Source organism: Lissotriton vulgaris, chromosome 8 (genome assembly GCF_964263255.1).
Source record: "Lissotriton vulgaris chromosome 8, aLisVul1.2, whole genome shotgun sequence".
Lineage (NCBI taxonomy): Eukaryota > Metazoa > Chordata > Amphibia > Caudata > Salamandridae > Lissotriton > Lissotriton vulgaris.
The window spans coordinates 635,163,772-635,181,942 of record NC_141696.1 but is presented as its reverse complement, the minus strand read 5'-3'; the positions used below and the strand labels follow the sequence as shown (position 1 = coordinate 635,181,942).

At 47.9% G+C, this 18,171-nt stretch overlaps 1 protein-coding gene across 1 annotated transcript in view; it reads right to left on the bottom strand.

The window, feature by feature from the left end:
* The window catches only part of POLA1 (DNA polymerase alpha 1, catalytic subunit), a 2,033,948-nt gene that overhangs the window by 1,602,748 nt on the left and 413,029 nt on the right, over window positions 1-18,171 (bottom strand). The window lies entirely within an intron of this gene.

Here is an 18,171-nt window from a genome sequence, read left to right as displayed (position 1 = left end):
AATACCCAATTGGAGATGTACCTAAGGTACATGAAGTCCATTTTACAGAGAGAGCAGATAGTTGGCCTGGGATCCTGCTAATCAGGGCCCCAGGCTAAGTCGAAAACCAGCTAAACACTAGGCAAAAAAATCTTGGGTAACCATAGTCAGGTATCCACCTTCCTAAAATCAACCAATTATGAGTCCGTCTAAGATTCAGTCTGGTGGCCCTGTCTGGTAGGAAACCTGTCTGATCCAAATGGACCAGGTCCGGGATCACCCGCTGTAGCCTGAGAGCTGTGATTGTTGCGAAGAGTTTAACCTCCACATTCAAAAGCGAAATAGGGCGGTACGACGCAGTGTCCTCCGGGGGTTTACCTGCCTTATATATTGGGACAATTGTGGCCATGCGTAAATCCGGCTGCAGCATACCCTCCTGTGCCGCTCCCTCAAACAGTGCCAGGAGGTGGCATGCAAGGTCCGCTGTTTTAAAAAAAAAATTCAGCTGGGAACCCGTTGGGGTCAGGGGATTTTCCTGGACGTAGTTTAGCCAAGGTTTCCTTAATTTCATCTATAGTTATCCTCCTCTCCAGATCCCTCTGGTCTTCCTCCAAAAGCACAGGGACATCAATTTGGGCCATATACCTCAACGCGTCCTCCTGCGTACCCAGGTCGCTAGCCTCGTGAAAGGCCCCATAGTAGTCAACAAAGGTCTGAGTAATCTGTGGGTGAGTTCGCCACATCTGCCCTCGTTCGTCCCTCACCTGCTCCACCCACCGCGCATCCCTCTTTCCTACTCAGCCACGCCAAAAGCCTCCCCGACTTATCCCCTACATCATACAGCCTATATAAAGTCGCAAGTGCCTGCGTTTTTGCCTCTCCTGTCACCAAATCCCTGTATTGTCGCTGTGCATCAGGAGTCGTCTGAGAGTCTGTGGGTCTTTATTAACCACTTGGTCTCACTCCAAGTCCAGGATCTGGGCTTCCAGGGTCCGGACCTCTTCCTGCACTTTCCTCTTTTCCCATGCCACTCTATACTGGGCCCTGTCCCGCAGAACCGCCTTAAGGGCTTCCCAAAGGACTGTCCCCGACGAAACCGAACCCTTGTTTTCGGCTAGATAGACCTTCACGTCCGCTCTTAGGCCCTTCAGTAGGTCCTTGTTCTATTAATCCCAAGCAGTCAGCCTCCAATTCCTTGGTCCCACCTTCCGACGCCCCCCCTCCTGCGGCAGGAGAGGTGAATGGTCCGAGATAACTCTCGCCTGATACTCCGCCATATCCTCCACACTGAGTGTCTGCCTGGACATAAAGATGTAGTCTAGTCTAGAGTACACCCTGTGAGCCCCCGAGAAGTAAGAGTAGATGCTAGCCTCTGGGTGGAGCCATCTCCATACGTCCACTAATCCCAGGGTGGAGACCGCTCTGGCCAGAGGAGTTGGGGTCGAGACCCCGGACCTACCGCCTGACCTATCCTGCGCCGTAGACATGGCATCCTTAAAGTCCCCCCCACCACCTGTAGGGTCTCTGATGTATTCAGTCTGTGACTCCAGACATTGTCCCGGCCTGCAGGTTAGGTGGCGCATAAACTGAAATTATTGTGCATTCCTGTCGTCCCCACCTGCCCCGCACCCCCACATAGGTCCCCAGAGGGTCTATCCAAGTCTGCGCGACTACAAATGAGGGGTCTTCTTAATCAGGATGGCTACCCTCCTAGAGCCTCTGGTGTACCCCGCATGCGCTAGCACTCTGTAAGGACCCCTCACTAGGAAGCCACAATCGGTGCCCTGAAGGTGTGTCTCCTGCAGCAGGACAACATATGGCCCCATCCGTTTCACATAGGCTTGTGCCAGACCCCTTTTAACTTTGTTGCCCAGGCCATTCAAATTCCAAGTTAGAATTTTGCCCCCCCCCCTCCCCCCGCCCCCCTCCCGAACTGGGGCCACCGTATCAGGACCAACTGGCGGCATCCCTGGCATCATAACCTAAGTCTCTCAATTGTGGAGGAAATAGGACTCTGGGGTCCCAAGTGTGAATGACAATTCTCATCATGATATGCTGAAACAAACCCCCCACCCCCTCCCAACCAACAACCCCAACTCATACGAATCCGCCCCCCCTCCCAGCCCCAACAAAGAAGTAACTGCCCCCCACCCCACCTCCCTCTCCTCTCCAGTCCCATTGCCATCCGAAGACAGAGAGCAGGCCTTCCAGGTGAAGGAGGTCTGTCACCCTCCCAATCTTACCCCCTAGCCACCCACTCTGAAAGAACCTTTAACTAAGAAACATACAGAGGGATAGTCTTACGCAGATACAGATACCAAAAGAACATTAGACCAGAGAACCGCTTCACGAATTAGAGTCCGGGGGGTCCCCATGCGATGGTCCCGCTTCCTGAACCGGATCCTGCTCCAAGTCATTGATCGCAACTACCAGGGGATGCAGGGATTGCTCCTCCGCGTCGTCACCCTCCGAAGAAGTACCACCTGGCTCTTCCTCTCCCTCCGACTGTGCGTTCCCAGCTAGGCAGCGATACCTGGAACCCGGCAGCCGTTCAGTGTCCAAAGAGGCCGTGCTCCGCCGTGGCAGTGATCCTTGTACTGGGTAGGGTGTGGTCGCCACTGTTCTGTTACAACGCGTTTTTCTCAGTCTCTGCGGCTTCGGCGACCCCCTCGGGGTCTCCGTGGACTTTCCAGCCTCAGTCGTCCTTCGAGCCCAGGCCGTAGGTCTCGTCAGAGGGGGGCGCTCCTCCAGCCACTGCCAAGCATCTTCCAGGTGTGAGAAGAAATACGTATCTCCTATTAGATGACTTTCAACTTTGCCGGGAAGAGAAGCATGTACTGAATGCGAAGATTAGTTTAGCCTTCACCGCGTCGAAGGAGCGCCTCTGCTTCTGCACCTCCTGGCTCTAGTACAGAAATCTCATGATCTGAGCGTTCTCCAGACAGATGTCCCCTAGCTTTCTAGCTTCTCTTAAGATCATGTCCCTGTCCAAGAAATTCAGGAAGCGGGCAATAACTGGCCGTGCCCTAGCCCCCACTGGCGGCTTCGCCAGCAGTGCCCGATGCGCCCGTTCTATCACAAAGCAGGTCGAAAATTTCTCTTTCGGGAAAGTGCGCAGTAGTCAGGAGTGCAGGAACTCCGCCATATTGGCCCACAAAACGGAGGTTATTGCGCCAGGCCCGGTTTTCTGCGTCGTCCACCTTCCACAGGAGCTGTTTCTGCGAGGATTGGAGCTCCGCCATGCCCTTCTTCAGGTCCCGGATGGTGTCTTCGGCCTCCCCCAGTCTAGTCTCCGTCACACGCTCCGTTAGGTTTCGAAAGTCCTGGCGTAGTAGCGTGACCTCGGAGCTCACTTCCCCGATTTTGGTTTCCAGGGCCGCACGGGATGCCTATATATCCTCCCGGGACACCTGTATGGCCCCCATCAATAGTGCTGTGTCTGAACACCCTCCCGGTGAGTTGGTCTCCGGGGGTAGGGACCCCATAGTGTGTCGGTCCAGAGTCCCTTGTCGGGGGGTACTAGGGTCTCGGTCTTTCTTGCCCATGGCGCGTCGACTACTCTCAGCGCTTCGACCGGGACCTTACTGTCCAGTGGCCGTTCCGGTTCTCGCCGCTCCTCCACCCACTACCGCAATCTTCCTAATCTGATGGAACGGCGGAGCAAAGCCAAGCCGGCTCGATATAGAGGACCCTGCTGTGTCTCGCTGGGGAATGGCGTCCCAACTGCCTCCCCCACTCCAGCCACAGTAAGATGAATATATATCAGCAGAGTGATCAGGGCCAGGGCAGCGTCAATCCTCACAAGCCAGCTAGTTCTCCGGGCCCCACCACGGCCGGACCCTAAGGGCCTTCCCGCCAGCCTATTTGAGTGGAACAAGAGGTTTCCTGGTTGTTCAGAGCCTCATCATACAAGTAGTTGGAGAGTGCTTTGCTGTTCCTTGCCAAATGCCCTTACTTTTGCCCGATTCCATCTAATATAGTATTAAGATCATATTTTTATAGTATGTCACAGACCAGACCCCCCTTACTCCCAGGCCGTAAATGCCAGGGCAGTGGTAATGTTGCTCGCAGGGCCCCTCCGCACCTCTCTCCCGTCGCCGCACACTCGAGCACCTTCCTCCAACAGGCCATAGTCTCGGCGGCCTCCGCTGCACTCTCGGCCAGGCCCGACAGCGCCGGCACCAGCCCCTAGGTACGCCGCGCCTCTCACCTCGCACTCTGAGGCAGGACGGCAACACAGCAGCGGGCTAACCCCTGGCGCGGGATCTTCTTAGCGCCGCACTCTCCCGGCAGCCGCAACTCGCACCGCAGTCACAGCGTTGTCTAGAGGCTGCACAGGCCGAAGTCCGTGCTCCGGTCGCAGGTCCCGGCCGCCGCGTCTCTTCCCCCAGTTGTCAGGTGCACAGTCCGGAGCCCAGGCCACACTCCGCGGGCGCTCTTCACTTCACCACAGCCAGACTGCAGTGCAGGGGCATTCCGCCAGGCCCGCACCGCCGCTGATGTCCTCTGCTGCGCCACTCTCTCACTGCACTACAGCGGTGCCATCTTGGACGTCTCCCCGGAGCCTACCACCAGCCTCCGTCGCCGCCAGCTACAGGCACTTCACGCCACTGCCGCACTCCCTAGGCTCTTGAGGGTATGTGGGGACCCTCAGCAGTATATTTTCGCCATATGTTGGGACCGCTGGCCACCATTAAACACGTCCGATCTCTGCCGCTGGCCGGAGCAGCACAGGCACACGTCCTACTCGGACATGCTGCTGGCCACGCCCCCCAGTTGATTGAAAAGTTGGATGCAACTTTCGACTGCCTTTGTCGCTGCTTGAGAAGACGGAGCTTTTATCAACAAATCGTCTAGATAAGGGAAAACTTCTAGCGATTGTTTCCTTAGGAATGCTGCTACCGGGGCAACACCTTTGTGAATATCGGCGGAGCGGATCGGAGCCCAAACGGCAGTACTTTGAAGTGAAAGTGGCTCTTGGCTACTGTGAAGCGTAAATATTTTCTGTGACCTGGGTGGATCGGAAGGTGGAAATATGCGTCCTTGAGATCCAGAGTCGCCATGTAATCCCTTGGATTCAGAAGACGTAAGACGTCTTGAAGAGAGACCATTCGAAAAGAGTTTTATGAGATAGGTGTTGAGCTCCCTCAGATCTAAGATTGGGCGCCACTTTTCCACCGTCTTGTGAATGAGGAAAAATCTGGAATAGGACCATTTTCCTCTTTGAGAGAGTGGCACTGGTTCTATCGCTCCCTTGGTGAGCAGTTGATAAACTTCGAGAAGGAGAAGATGCAGAGGTTTTGATTCTGTGGCGCGAGGGGCTCTGGGAGGTGGGAAGTTTTGGAATTCTAGTGTATGGCCAAATTGAACGATATTCAGGACCCACCGATCTGGTGTTATGATCTTCCAGCAATCGAGAAAATGTGTAATCCTGCCCCCTATCGATGTTACAAGGGGTGATGGACCTGTAGGCAGAGCCAGGAAGCCGCTATTGGCGTTTAGAGATATCTCTCCTCTGACGTCCCTGACTACCTCTGGAAGATTGGCGAGAGAAAGACGCCGATTGACTTTGCCGCGGAGAGTATTGAGGCTTGAATGATTGAGAGGATTGTGAATAGGAGGAGTAGCGTTGTTGATAACCTCCCCTATATGTAGAGAATCCTTTACCTGTTGCACCCCGGAAAGGTACTTTTCGAAATTGAAGTGTGCCCAAAGATCTTGCTGTTTCGGTATCTTTTTTAATGTCCTGTAAAGCATCATCCACATGCTTGCCAAACAGCATATCTTCATCGAAGGGCAGATCCAGAATCTTATTCTGCACCTCCGGGCGAAACCAGGTACATCTCAGCCAACCTTTATGCCTCAGGACCGCTGAAACTGCTAAGGCGCGAAAAGCCGTTGTAGCAATGTCCATTGCACAATCTATAATCTCTGATGAAGATCGTTCACCTTCTTCCAGGATTTCTCTCTTCCGCTTTGGCACTGTCTGGAAGCTTATCAATGAAAGGAGAAAGATCGCACCACATTTGGCGTTCAGATCGTCCCAAAATCTCTAGTGCGTTCGAGGCGCTAATAAGGAGGCTAGACAGAGGAAAACCTCTTGCCTAAATTGTCCAGGCGCCTGCCGTCTCTGCCTGGTGGTGCAGTCAGGGGTGCCGTCTGGTTCCTTGATTTTCTTTGGGCCGCCTGAGAAATAACAGAGTCCGGTTTAGGTTGACCAATAAGACAGGCAGGACTGTCCTCCGGAGCCCTATATTTTTACTCCAGCCGCGGTGGAACCGGAGTTACAGTAGCAGGATACTGCATCATCTTCTTGCCCTCATTCCAAACATGCTCTGCTATGGGTATGGAACGGATAGATTTCTTGTAGGACTCTTTAAAATCATAGAGGAAACAGATTGTAACACAGGAACAGGAAGGCCAAATCTTTTAGATGCCCTTTCCATTTGATTATGGAAACCCCCTATGTCCGCGGGAGGCGAATCCACTGGGTCTGGAGATGGTGAAGCCGGATCTGGGATAACAATCATCCCATTCTGCGTCAAGATTTTGGATATGTTCCACATTCTGGTCCTCATCTGATGAGTCATCATCAGGCACTGTAACCATATCATGCCCTTCTATCAAAGGCTGTTCTCCCCGCATTTGAGAGGTTGATGCCACAGAAGTAGAAGGAGGTTGATGAGGTGGTGGCGGAGGAGGAGGTTGCATGGTTTCGGAGGTTTGAGATGGGAACCTCTTCTTATAACCCAACAACATCAGCTGTAGGTCATTTATTAGTTAAGACAGCATGGCAACCCTACCTTGTCCTGATGGTTCCTGATGTGTGTCACGAGGAGTGAATTGAGTTTCTGGATGATGTTGACCCAGGTAATAATCATCTGAATCAGAGTCCTGGTACTTCACCTGAAGTTGTGAAGGACTATAAGCATCTCCATATAGACTTTCATCCTCGTCAGAATATTCCTCCTTCAGAAGAAGAGGTGGAGGCAATGGTGTTACCCTACGGGAGATGTAATTTCCAGAGTAATTAGTCTTTTTCTGTTAGAAATTTTCACTTTTTGGATCGTCGACGGTGTCGTCGACTAGGGAATCGTCGTCACTGGAGAAAGAACTGTCGTCGATGGTGGAGTAGTGGTAGACGGTGGGCTGATAGTCAACGGTACCGTCGATGTCGACGCCAGGATCATCGTCGCCGTAGTCATAGACGTTGTCCTCGCCCTAGACACTATCGCCAGCGTCATCACCGCCGAAGTTTTAAGTCTCGTCGGCGAAACAAAGATAAGATGTGTTGTCGACGAAGTCCTCGTCGACGATGCCCTCGACGACGGGCCCGTCAACGGAGCAGAAATTGACATCAATTGGGTTTGACGTTGTCGTTGACGTACCCGAGGAGATTGTTGTCAACGGACGGATTTTCTTCTCTTCTTTCTCCTCCTTAAGTGTACTTGAATGTTTCTTAAATATCTTTTCTTTTTCCAAAGGTGAAGAGGCAACAGAAAGGCCATGGCTTGCCTTTTTTTCCAGATGACACCTCAGGAAGAAGTCCCTCTTTGTCCTTTGAATGCTGAGGAGACTTTTTAGGACTAAGCCTTCTAGACCTTTCCGAGGTCTTTTGAGAGGCCTTAGCAGGAGGTTCGACAGATGTAGAAGGTGAAGACCTACCCCTTTTTATAGACCTCCTAAAAGATGTTGCTGAAGAGGAATCTTCGCTATCACTAGAAAGAACCTCCTTTCTAGACTTCATTTTCTGTAGCCAAGTCAGAAGTCTTCCTTCCCGGTCTCTCAGTCTTGGTTGAGAAGATTCTGCAGATTTTACACTCAGTGGCCTAGTGATCTGGGTATAAGCAATAAATGCAATCTTTATGCTGATCTTCTACATACAGCCTCTTCTTTGAGCAAGTAGCACAGGCTTTGAATAAAGCTTTCTTTTCTGACATCCTGAAGAGAAAAAGTTGTAGAAATCCAAAGTTGAAGAGAAAACTGAGCAGAGCTCAGTGGAGACTCCCTTAGCACAACGTGCGGTAGAAAAACTGAGGCTCTCTCAGGAGGGTTCTATGGGGTGAGGCTAATCTGATTGGTTGCTGCAAAATGTTGGTCTATTTTACAAAAAGAGGTAAATAGGTTACAAAATGAGATGAGGCCTAGGCCTTACTTTCTCTTTTGTACATACTGCTATGGTATTTTCTATTTACGGAGGCTCCCAGGCTGACGGGGAATGATACAAAGCATGGGAATCTATGACAGTTCCAATACTGGGGCAAGCTCATTTAGTCCATGTAGACCAATACTGTGTGAAACACAAAGACCACATCCCACCAAGTCTGGGGTTCAAGCTCAACTAAATTAGAATATGTAATTCTGCTTTAAATGGCCACAGGCTGGAGAAAAGCAAAAGGGTCCAAAGGGCAGGGATCTTAAAGTAAAATAGCAGTTTTACAGTAAACTCATGATATTGTCTACACCAATAACATAGCACAATCAATCTACGAGGGATGTCTTTTGCGAGAAAAAAGGCTTTTTGCAGATTTCACAATCCACGTTTTGCCCCCATTCAACTACTAGGCACTAGTGTAGTGACTCTAAAATGCCCTGAGCCCTGCTGATCAGAAGTCAGTGCATATGCTCTGACCGTTAAAAATGTGCATGGTTAATTGACTTATATACAATTGGCACAGCAGTACTTGTAAGTCCATAGTATATGGTACCAAGGGTTCCCAGGGTCTGTAGGTTAGAGCCTCCCATCCGGGATTTCAGCACTACTTGTACTATCCTGAGTGGGATAAGGTAACCATTGGCAGTTTAAAACTGATAACTCAACTTTGCCATTTTAAGCAATGGCACAGCTCAAACTTCCTTTCTAATGTGTGTAAGTCACCCCTATGCAAACCCCCCCCCCCCCCCCCCCCCCCCATCGGCTATTGCGCCACCAAAATGGGAATTGTACACGACAAAAACGGCACACATTTGCATTTTACGCTGCATTTTTGCAGCACATTTTATTTACATTTAGTAGCGTTTGGACAGTTCAGCTATCATCATGCATATATGTATAAAACTTACACATCGCACTGCTGCAGTACCTTTTTAAGCCCCCATGCTGTTCTGCATAGGCAAACGAACATCTATATTTAGTTATTTATTTTTTGCGGATTAAGAATAGCATCATGAAAAAGGGTTGCAAAAAGATTGGCTAGGGCCATTAAAAGGCAATATCTTTTGGCTTTTAGTGATGGTTAGAACTGGATCATATTTTGACACCATCACAACACTTTATATATAGTCCTCATAAGAAACCAGACACCAGATTGAAGGTACGGTAATCAAGAGCGGAAACACAACTCTCCCTATTACAAGTATAAAATAAAGTAGTTCAAAAGGAAGGCTGGTGCCTTGCCAGGGCACAGGAACTATGCAATTTTGCAGCTGCATTTTCTGAATATTAATTTGCTCCATTTGCTACATAATCGATCATCTACTGCATAATCAGCACACTTTAATAAAAATGTTACAGCTCAAATGGATCAAAAGTTACTAAATATAGCAATACGTGTTGCCGGACACTGGAAGGCCCTTTGCAAAGGTTGACTGGTCACCTTTCTGTTCCTTATTGCAGTACTTGGGTGTGAAACTGATATTAATGAGGTAAAACCTTTCATGAGACAGTGTTAACGTATAAAAATAACAAAACATTAGGTTATATTATGAAACAATGTGCCACGTTATGCCGTATATTTTTTATCCTTTTCTTGCTACATAATTTAGTGAACCCTGACGTTTAATTTGGTATTCCTCTGCCACATAATTCCAGTGATTTACAAAAGGGGGTTGTGATGAACAGAGTGTCTGAATTGAGCAGACCACTCTTACCCAGTCCAAAGATCAGGGCTTGATCCATCACCGTTATTTATCTCACTGCCCCATCCCAGCTCAGAACCTGGCTATATGCAAATCAGTCTGTCCCTGGCCCAGTGCATCATGGGAACAGGGCAGACTAAACTACCAAGCCAATTCTTTACCAGAAAGGAGACAAGCTACCGGGGACCGGTTTCTGGCATTTCAGCCTCTTCGGCCCGGCTTGCTTGAATCCTGATGGAGCAGTGAGAAAGGGACTCATGTCTGAGTATACCCTGCCACACCTATAGTGGCCAAAATCGATTTACAAAAGGGGGTGGTGATGAACAGAGTGTCTGAATTGAGCAGACCACTCTTACCCAGTCCAAAGATCAGGGCTTGATCCATCACCGTTATTTATCTCACTGCCCCATCCCAGCTCAGAACCTGGCTATATGCAAATCAGTCTGTCCCTGGCCCAGTGCATCATGGGAACAGGGCAGACTAAACTACCAAGCCAATTCTTTACCAGAAAGGAGACAAGCTACCGGGGACCGGTTTCTGGCATTTCAGCCTCTTCGGCCCGGCTTGCTTGAATCCTGATGGAGCAGTGAGAAAGGGACTCATGTCTGAGTATACCCTGCCACACCTATAGTGGCCAAAATCGATTTACAAAAGGGGGTGGTGATGAACAGAGTGTCTGAATTGAGCAGACCACTCTTACCCAGTCCAAAGATCAGGGCTTGATCCATCACCGTTATTTATCTCACTGCCCCATCCCAGCTCAGAACCTGGCTATATGCAAATCAGTCTGTCCCTGGCCCAGTGCATCATGGGAACAGGGCAGACTAAACTACCAAGCCAATTCTTTACCAGAAAGGAGACAAGCTACCGGGGACCGGTTTCTGGCATTTCAGCCTCTTCGGCCCGGCTTGCTTGAATCCTGATGGGGCAGTGAGAAAGGGACTCATGTCTGAGTATACCCTGCCACACCTATAGTGGCCAAAATCGATTTACAAAAGGGGGTGGTGATGAACAGAGTGTCTGAATTGAGCAGACCACTCTTACCCAGTCCAAAGATCAGGGCTTGATCCATCACCGTTATTTATCTCACTGCCCCATCCCAGCTCAGAACCTGGCTATATGCAAAGGGCCATTAAAAGGCAATATCTTTTGGCTTTTAGTGATGGTTAGAACTGGATCATATTTTGACACCATCACAACACTTTATATATAGTCCTCATAAGAAACCAGACACCAGATTGAAGGTACGGTAATCAAGAGCGGAAACACAACTCTCCCTATTACAAGTATAAAATAAAGTAGTTCAAAAGGAAGGCTGGTGCCTTGCCAGGGCACAGGAACTATGCAATTTTGCAGCTGCATTTTCTGAATATTAATTTGCTCCATTTGCTACATAATCGATCATCTACTGCATAATCAGCACACTTTAATAAAAATGTTACAGCTCAAATGGATCAAAAGTTACTAAATATAGCAATACGTGTTGCCGGACACTGGAAGGCCCTTTGCAAAGGTTGACTGGTCACCTTTCTGTTCCTTATTGCAGTACTTGGGTGTGAAACTGATATTAATGAGGTAAAACCTTTCATGAGACAGTGTAACGTATAAAAATAACAAAACATTAGGTTATATTATGAAACAATGTGCCACGTTATGCCGTATATTTTTTATCCTTTTCTTGCTACATAATTTAGTGAACCCTGACGTTTAATTTGGTATTCCTCTGCCACATAATTCCAGTGGCCCTATACATAGAAGTCTCTGGAAAGCAATTCCCCCTGGCCCCAGAGCAGGGGCCAGGAAGGGAAAGTAACTACACGGATTTGGAGCTTTAATCTGACAAGTGTGGGAATTAAAAGTAGCCTTTGAAGGAGATTAATGACATCTCCGAAAAATAAGCTGACGAATTGTGGAACTGACTGCTGGCTCAGAGGTAAAACAAGGGGCAGTTTGTTGTCTGCGCAAGAATATATAGTATATCTACACAAGTTAATGCAGGTTTCTAATTAAGATGTATGCTAGGACACGGAGGTGGGGCGAGAAGAAAACTATGTTTGGGCTCCCTCTAATTTTAACTGGGTGCATAACTCACGTCAAGCACTGCAGATCTCACCAAATGAAATCCAAGCTGCTCCAATTGCAGTTAAAATAATGTTCCAGGGTACGATGGCAGAGAGATTACAAAGCAGGTGGTTCCACCTTTTCTTAATGCAAAATTCTAACAAGAGTAGAGTTTTTAATGCCCAAGACACGTCTGCGAATTAAAAGGAGTCTGTTAGGACAAAAGATGGCTTAATTTATGGCACCCAGCAGGGAGAACAATCAGAATGCTCTCCCCCATAGGAAAAAAGGTTATCCGTCTCTGTGGTCAAGGAAAGGATACAAATGCCATTAAAAGACTTTATTGCAGCTTCTTAAATTGAAATTGCAGCCTTTATGGAACTTCGCGCTCAATTAGGGATTTGCAAAATCGCTATAAGCTGGAAGATCTGCCTACAGTAGGTGCATGGAGTCCAAAGGCAGAGTGCATCATATTAGCAAAAATGACAAGTGTTTAACATGTTCTAGCAGTCAAAACCCACAATGGTGTTTTTTACTGCGAAAGACAGGAAGGTCCATTGACAAGTACAGGGTTACATGCTGACAACTCAGCTGTACTAACTTCTGAATGGGACTACCAGAGAGAGAAACTTGTTTATTTAGACCTTGGTCTTTTAAACAGTACAGAACACACGCAATTAGACTCAAAAAGTACGGACAGACAAAATTCTACTACATCTTAAATAGGTAAAATTCAATACTTGTTAAAATTAAATTAAAAGAGGGAGACGCCCTCAGAAACACTACATACAATACGCCCTATTTTACAGAAATCTCAAAATCGCTAAAAGGATAAGAAGAATATTTTCATTTTATAAAACTTTAAAACAATTTAAAATCAGTGCCCCCCCTTTCAAAATCACCTTTCCATATTCTTTTAAACTCCTCAAAAATGTACCCAATCCGATTGCAATTTCTAACGTGGGCATATCGGTAAGTAAACATATCGCCTGGGCACGTGAAGTTATCTTATGTGATAAAAATATCGGACGTAAAAACAGTTTCCTTATATCCTGTACAAATAAGCAATCAAGTAAAATATGTGCCATATCATGTCTTAGTCCGCGTCCACAGTTACAATTACCTTCTGGGCCGATCAGTGCAGATTTTAATTTTCCATCTATCTTCCATGGGTTAATCCCAACCCGAGTCCTAAGAATTTCATATCTCAGCACTCGATTGGGCAGAATGTCCAAATACGGGAACCAGCCATCATTAACCCATGACTTTAACCACTGGACCGATTTTTTCTCTGTCATATATTCTTGGGCCTGCGCCCTAGAGAGCCACTGGCCTTGTTCCCTAAGGGTTTTCTTAGTAAACTCGGCTATCAAGGCTTCCTGAGAGAATTTCACATTAAGGCACCCAGTTACTTTCTGGAGGGTTTTATTCACATCCTTTGCCCAGGCAAGATTACTTATTTGGATCTCATCCCTACACCACTGTGAGACCTTTAGTGTCACTCCTGGGTCTTGGCGCTTCCAGAATCTTACCAGGGCCATTTGAGATTGTACGGTCCATGAAGTTAGCCCTAGCTCCATTCTTATTGCTTGAACCATAGTACAATTTGGTAAGGACAATAACATTTTTAAGATTTTTCCCTCTTCCTGGTCCCACTCATGTTTACCGCTCAGGTATAACACCTCTGCGCCATACAATACTTGGGGGGGATCATTGCACCGAATGCCTTTATCATTGGTTTATGAGTCATGTCGCCATATTCTTTATTAAACTTTTTCAACCCACATGTGGATGAAAAAGCTTTGGCTCTTTGTGCCTCCAAATGGGTGCGCCAATTTAGCGCACTGTCAAACCATAGGCCTAGATATCTATACTCCTTAACTGCCTCTAATTTGTTATTACCCAAAAACCAATTAAAATTCTTCTTGCTCTTTCCAAAACATAAGACCTTGGTTTTTTCCATATTTACAGTCAAAATTTTCCTATCACAATAACCTTTAAAAGCATTTAGTTTCCTTTGAAGTCCCATTTCTGTTTGATCTAGGATCACTAAGTCGTCTGCGTATAATAGGCAAGGCACTTTGTTCCCGCTCATTCTAGGGCTTGCACTTCTTTCTACTTAAAGTGTCGCAGGGAGATCTGCCAGAAAGATTGAAAATAACAGGGGTGCCAGAACGCACCCCTGTCTAAGGCCATTCCCTATCAATAGCAAAAATGACAAGTGTTTAACATGTTCTAGCAGTCAAAACCCACAATGGTGTTTTTTACTGCGAAAGACAGGAAGGTACATTGACAAGTACAGGGTTACATGCTGACAACTCAGCTGTACTAACTTCTGAATGGGACTACCAAAGTTGCTATTTCAAGGTATCAAATAACTTGTTACATTAAGCCCGACTTGATGCCAAAGTCTAAATTAATATAACTTGTTACCATATTCAACTTTTAGAAAGTTGCCACTCTGTTGCCCAATTTTCCAGTGGTCATTTGATGAAGCTGGCCATGAAATAGCGTTCTGCTCTCCTGCGGAGACGTGTGAACAATTCACAGGAAAGATAACAATAGAGGCCTGCCCCTGAAAGAGGTGTTGCTTCCTCCGGCAGGTAGCCACACGGGGTATTGGTCCAAAAGACTAGCTTCAAAGGATAAACCTACTTTGAAGGGCAAGAAGCAAGCACACTTTGAAGAGGCTGCCCTATTGGGTAGGTAGAGAGGCTGGCAGGGGAACTGAGGATAAACTGTTGAAAACAAGGTTTTCATTGGGCGTGTAGTCCACAGATGGGCTCACCACAGGGGTACCTACCAAGCACTTGAGACCGAAAGAAGGGTTCTACCATCTTCAAAGTAGGCACAATAAAGCACTCTAGATAGCTAGATGCCCCACTACACAGGAAGTGGTCATCAGGTGGAAGGGATTCTGGCTAGTGACCACGACCTCCCATAATGGCACATTCTGAGCATAAAAAGCACCCCTGACTCCCAGAATTCCGATCCTGGACTGGAGAAGATGACTGAAGGAAGACCTCCCTGCTGTACCAAGAACCCAGCGAAAAAACACTGCACTGACGTTGAACTGCGCCTGCTGCACCTTGGGCTCACAAAGGAAAAGGGCTGTATTTGCGGAGCCCTGCTCGTGGAGAAGCTGCCTCCTGGGCCCAGCCAGAAGCAAGAGACTCCAAGGATTAGTTGGCTGACCATCTGTTCCAGGTACAGGGCCACTATAGCAGAGGTAGTCTGCCTGGTGAATAGGTAGCTGCTCACCCTCGTGCAGCCTACAGGAACACGTCCTCAATGCTTCAGTTCACTGTAATTCTGCCAAGCTCGAGAGGACTTAGAGGGGCGTTTGACCCTGAGGCCAGGACCAACTCACTAATCCAGATGAGTAGCCCCAGGAAGACCCCATTGACTACACATCGGAACCGGGCTCACCAAGGACGTGGGGGTGACTATCCTTGCCAGTTTCCTGCCAGTTTCCCCCTCGCCGCCGCAAGCACAACAGCGGCCGGAGCGCGAGGGGGGAAACTACAATCCCCAGACGCCCCAGCGGCGCTACTCGCCACACACGGGACCAGCGCGCCAGGAGGCGCCACAAAAGGACAGCAGCCCCGGGGGAGCGGGGGGTCAGCAAGCGGAACGGGGCTCACCAAGGACGAGGGGGTGACTATCCTTGCCAGTTTCCTGCCAGTTTCCCCCTCGCCGCCGCAAGCACAACAGCGGCCGGAGCGCGAGGGGGGAAACTACAATCCCCAGACGCTCCAGCGGCACTACTCGCCACACACGGGACCAGCGCGCCAGGAGGCGCCACAAAAGGACAGCAGCCCCGGGGGAGCGGGGGGTCAGCAAGCGGAACCGGGCTCACCAAGGACGAGGGGGTGACTATCCTTGCCAGTTTCCTGCCAGTTTCCCCCTCGCAAGCACAACAGCGGCCGGAGCGCGAGGGGGGAAACTACAATCCCCAGACGCCCCAGCGGCGCTACTCGCCACACACGGGACGAGCGCGCCAGGAGGCGCCACAAAAGGACAGCAACCCCCGCGTCGCTGGACCGCGCGCGGGAGGGTGCCCGGGGCTAAGACCGGGCAAAGGGCGGGCCCTCTGAGGCCCTCAGAGGACCAGAGGAGGACGGGACGGGCCACCCCACTTGGCCCCATCATAGAAGCAGGTACAGAAAACAACTAACCCTTTTGCTTCCAATTGTCATTTGTCCCTGAACCGTCCAGTCTCTATTTTGGAGCTCTCGCAGTCCTAACAATATGTCTATCTGGGAGGACCTGAATGCCTTGTGTGGCACAAACAACGCCCCTAACATATCAACTCCACCCACATCTGGCAGAAATACTGACCTTACAAACCGCACTCCCCAGGAACTACCTTTATTGCCTGAAATGATTGCCACTCAAGCTAATACGCTGCCCCAGGCCCTAATCACCAAAAGGAACATTGAGGAGATTCCAGCTAATGTTGATCAAATGTCCTGTAGCCCCTCATCAACCCCGCTATTTCATCTGTTTCAACGCCACAGAAGGTGAGGGCCACATCAAAAGACTCTGTTTCCCCCTTCCAATCGACCCTACTGGCCCACATTGAACGATTGCTGAACGCGGCCCTATCACCCCTGGTCACAAAAATTCAGGATCTGGGAGAAAGGTTGTCCAGCGTGGAAAAAATAGTACAAAGGATTAATCCATCAAATGTAAACACTGCTTCTCCCTTATGTTATACGCCCTCCACCAACCATGAGAAACTTAAGTCTACAGAACACAGAATAGCACCACCAATTGATTCCTCTACTAGCAAACCCATCCCAAAAAGATGTAATATTACTTCTAAACCGACTTATGTCTCTTTAACAGCACCTAGGATTCCTCATGAAAGAAGGCATCGAATCAACCTACCCCCTGAAGCCGCGCCCTATGTGACTATTCTCTCTGGGGTGCCAGAGCTTAGACAGGGCAAATTTGAAACAAACCTGGACCTGCTGAACAAAGCCATCTTCTGGCTCAATAACAATAGACCGCTGCCACCTAACCTAGATGGCGGAATTGTAAGCGTCAGGAGGGTGGGATGGTTGGGTACATTGCCCAAAAACTGTCCAGGAGATCTGATTTTAATTAAATTCAAACACAGGAACACTGTCCCCTATCTAAGATCCTCTCAGCCCAAAACTGGAGATGGCCCTATTTGCATCTGTGACTTGTTTGACTTTTATCCTGGCCCCAGAGTATTGAACTATAAAATCCGTTGAAAGGGGGTTCCTGTGTACCATGCGCTTTTATTCTGCACAAGATTGACTTTAGTTTGTTTTAAATAGTCAAATTTATTTTTCCTTTTTTAAACCAGCAATTAATTATTGTGCCTTTATATATGCATGTATTTTTTCTCTGCTGCTTTTATGGTTTTAAACTTAAAAACCGAATAAAGCTTGATTTGATTTGATTTGATTACACATCTTCAGCATCCTTAAGCATCTTCAGCATCCTCTATTGTTTACATCAGGACCACTCTATAGAAGCCAACAGAAAGGGGCCACTAACGAGGGTACTGGACTGACTGCTGGTTTCCCCGACTAGCTCCCTGCCAGAGTTGGTCACCTAAGGAAAAATTTAAGTAACCACAAACTTATCCAAGTTTTCTAAGTTTCAAATTTGCTGGATTTGCCTTTGCTTGTTCGTGGTTAAGTAAAAAATGATTTACTATTCCTTGTAAATTCTGTATCTCTAGAACCCTCTGGTAGATCTTTTTCATTTTGGTGTTTAAAATATAAAAAAATCGTATCTATTTTTTTTTTATTTGCGTCAGATTTCTTGAGTGTCTGGTTTCTTTCTTCTGCAGTTGTTTTGATGCTGTTCCTCTGCATAGATCCGAATTCGACAGTTTCCACCCACAATGAAGTCAAAGTTTTGCTGTCCTACTGGCCCCATCTTTTGCCATCAGTGAGACTTCAAATGAATGTCAGCATAAAAAACAGCATAAAAAACACTAACTCATGGGATGGAGATTTCCCAGACTTTAATTTTTGACCGTCAACCAGCAGAAGGGTTTGATGTACTCATGAAAATGCCAATCTCTTTACAGCAGTTCCATTCTGTTGTCTTGAGCAGATTCGTTACTAGAAATTCTGTGTTCCAACAAGTATTGGCAGCCATAAAAAAAGAAAAGGGTAGGAAATGTTGGTTACGTTTTTCCAGCCACTTGAACAAATGCTTTTTCTGAGTACTGAACCAAAAACTTCAAAGATTTTATCACAGCCACAAAGTGAAACATTAGACACAACT